The following is a 3,864-nucleotide window of genomic DNA, read 5'->3' on the forward strand; positions in this document are numbered from 1 at the left end:
CATTCTACTCAACGTGGATTAAAGACCTAAATCTACGACCTGACACCATCAGGTTATTAGAGAACATTGGAGAAACCCTTCAAGATATTGGCACAGGCAAAGAATTTCTGGAAAAGACCTGGGAGGCACAGGCAGTTAAAGCCAAAATCAACTATTGGGATTGCATCAAATTGAGAAGTTTCTATACTGCAAAAGAAACAGTCAGGAGAGTGAAGAGACAACCGACAGAATGGGAAAAAATATTTGCAAACTATGCAACAGATAAAGGGTTGATAACCAGAATCTACAAAGAGATCAAGAAACTCCACAAAAACAAAACCAACAACCCAATTAAGAGATGGGCCAAGGACCTCAATAGACATTTTTCAAAAGAGGAAATCCAAATGGCCAACAGGCACATGAAAAAATGTTCAAGGTCATTAGCAATCAGGGAAATGCAAATCAAAACCACAATGAGGTTTCACCTCACCCCGGTTAGAATGGCTCACATTGAGAAATCTACCAACAACAGATGCTGGAGAGGATGTGGGGAAAAAGGGACACTAACCCACTGTTGGTGGGAATGCAAACTGGTCAAGCCACTATGGAAGTCAGTCTGGAGATTCCTCAGAAACCTGAAGATAACCCTACCGTTCAACCCAGCCATCCCACTCCTTGGAATTTACCCAAAGGAATTTAAATTGGCAAACAAAAAAGAGGTCTGCACCCTAATGTTTATTGCAGCTCAATTCACAATAGCTAAGACCTGGAACCAACCTAAATGCCCATCAGCGGTAGACTGGATAAAGAAATTATGGGATATGTACTCTTTAGAATACTATACCGCAGTAAGAAACAATGAAATCCAGTCATTTGCAACAAAATGGAGGAATCTGGAACACATCATGCTGAGTGAAATAAGCCAGTCCCGAAGGGACAAATACCATATGTTCTCCCTGATCGGTGACAACTGACTGAACACCAAAAAGGAAACCTGTTGAAGTGAAATGGACACTATGGGAAACGGTGACTTGATCAGCATAGCCCTGACATGAACAACTTAATACATTATCCCTCTTAGTAGTTTTTTTGTCTTTTCTACTTAATATGACTGGTTTAATTCTGTAATTAATACACAGTTATTCTTAAGTGTTGAAATTTAACTGAAATGTGATCCCTGTTAAACGTAAGAGTAGGAATAAGAGAGGGAAGAGATGTACAATTTGGGACATGCTCAAGCTGACTTGCCCCAAATGGTAGAGTTAGAAACATACCAGGGGACTCCAATTTAATCCCATCAAGGTGGCATGTACCAATGCCATCTCACCAGTCCAAGTGATCAATTTCAGTTCACAATTGATCATAATGGAAGGACTAAGAGTCAAAGGAAGCACATAAACAAGTCTAGTACCTGCTAATACTAACTGATAGAATAAATAAAGGGGAGAGTGATCCAACATGGGAAGCGAGATACTCAGCAGACTCATAGAATGGTGGATGTCCTAAATAACACTCTGGCCTCAGAATCAGCCCTTAAGTCACGCAGATCTGGCTGAAAAGCCCATGAGAGTATTTCAGGCATGGAAAGCCAAGACACTCTGGAAAAAAAAAAAAAAAACCCTAAATGAAAGATCTCTGTGAGTGAGATCCCAGTGGAAAGAACAGGTCTTCAAAGAAGCAGGTACCTTTCCCTGAAGGGAGGAGAGAACCTCCACTTTGAATATGACCTTGTCTAAACAATATAAGAGTCGGTGAACTCAAAGGGCTTCCATAGCCTTGGAAACTCATGACTGGTGCATAGGGAGATTACTGATGCCATAAACAGGAGTGTCAATTTGTAAAGTCAACAACAGGAGTCACTGTGCACTTACTCCTCATGTAGGATCTCTGTCCTTAATGTGCTGTACATTGAGACTTAATGCTATAATGAGTACTCAAACAGTATATTTCGCTTTGTGTTTCTATGGGGGTGCAAACTGTTGAAATCTTTACTTAATGTATACTAAACTGATCTTCTGTAAAAAAAAAAAAAAGAAGAAATTATCAATTCCCAACTTGACTCTCACTGGGATTAAACATGACAATAGGTCTGATCTGGTTTCATACAAAATATTTTGAGATTTCTAATGATACAAGACTTTCTTTTTTTAACTTTTATTTAATAAATATAAATTTCCAAAGTACAGCTTTTGGATTACAGTGCTTTTTTCCCCCATAACCTCCCTCCCACCTGCAACCATCCCATCTCCCACTCCCTCTCCTATCCCATTCACATCAAGATTCATTTTCAATGATCTTTATATACAGAAGATCTACTTAGTATTTGCTAAATAAAGATTTCAAACAGTTTGCACACACACAGAAACACAAAGTATAAAGTACTGTTGGAGTACTAGTTATACCGTTAATTTACATAGTACAACACATTAAGGACAGAGATCCTATATGGGGAACAAGTGCACAGTGTTGATTTAACAATTGACACTCTTGTTTATGGCGTCAGTAATCACCCAAGGCTCCTGTCATGAGTTGTCAAGGCTATGCAGGCCTTTTGAGTTCACCAACTCCAATCTTATTTAGACAAGGTCATAGTCAAAGTGGAAGTTCTCTCCTCCCTTCAGAGAAAGGTACCTCCTTTTTTGATGGTCCGTTCTTTCCACTAGGATCTCACTCACAGAGATCTTTCATTTAGGTCATTTTTTTTTTCCAGAGTGTCTTGGCTTTCCATGCCTGAAATACTATCATGGGCTTTTTATCCAGCTCTGAATGCCTTAAGGGCTGATTCTGAGGTCAGAATGCTGTTTAGGACATCTTCCATTCTATGAGTCTACTGTGATGATACAAGACTTTCAAAGACAACTATAAATTTGCATAAGTGCTTCCCAAAGTATGTTTCATGGGAAATTTGCCCCTTTACATTGCTCCATCAAAAGAAGACTCCATTGACAAATAAATTTGAGAAATTACTTACATTGTTGTAGCCTTGTTAAAGGTCTGACATTTACTTTAGTATATTAAAAACTTGGGAAGAACTAAAGTAAATATAACTGTACAACTTCAGTTAGTTCTATGTTTTCCAAGTTTATTTAAAATTAGCAAATTTTTCTCTTCACAACGTTTAATAAATTCACATGGAGCTAATATTTATCACACAGTTCTCTAATGCACCATTTGAGACTACATCAGTCACACCATTGTTTATAACAGGGGCCATACTGGGAATCTAGTAAGAAAGAAAAGCATCAAACTGGGAGTAAGGAGCTCAAAATTCTGCATTGATTCAATGCCTATGGTTCCTAAAGAAGGCATTTTATAATTCTAAAAACTAGTTTCCACAACAACAAATAAGAAAATAAACTATATCAATGAGTTTTTCTAGACCTTTAATGCCAAGAAATGTACTGTATAAAGGATATCTTACCTAAAAGTCCAGATTAAAGTGGGACTGCTTCTGCAGCTCTACTAGCTCAGACTTCCATTTCATTCCCTACAAAACTAATAAGCTATAATTTCTATCATCCCTTGTAATCCTAATTAATTCTGTGCTTTAAACATGGCTTCCTGTCTATGTAACAAAAAACATCTGAAGATATTTAAAATTGTTAGACACTGAACTAAATGAATAATGGTTAGATGGAATTTTTATCCCTTTGGAATTTTTTCAAAATAAGCATATCAGCCTTGCATATGAAGTATTTTTTTAAAAAAAATAGTATGAGCCAAAAATCTATCTGGCCTGTTAAATATGTGATGACACCATCCAAATATATCCAGGCCATCTCAGCCACCATTAATCATCCACATCTCTGTCAAAGCTCCCAAATCACTGGGACAAGAGACCAATCATCAGCTAACAGCAAATTCAGAATTGCCTCCCAAGTAGAT

This window comes from Oryctolagus cuniculus, chromosome 4 (genome assembly GCF_964237555.1).
Source record: "Oryctolagus cuniculus chromosome 4, mOryCun1.1, whole genome shotgun sequence".
NCBI classification, from domain to species: Eukaryota; Metazoa; Chordata; class Mammalia; order Lagomorpha; family Leporidae; genus Oryctolagus; species Oryctolagus cuniculus.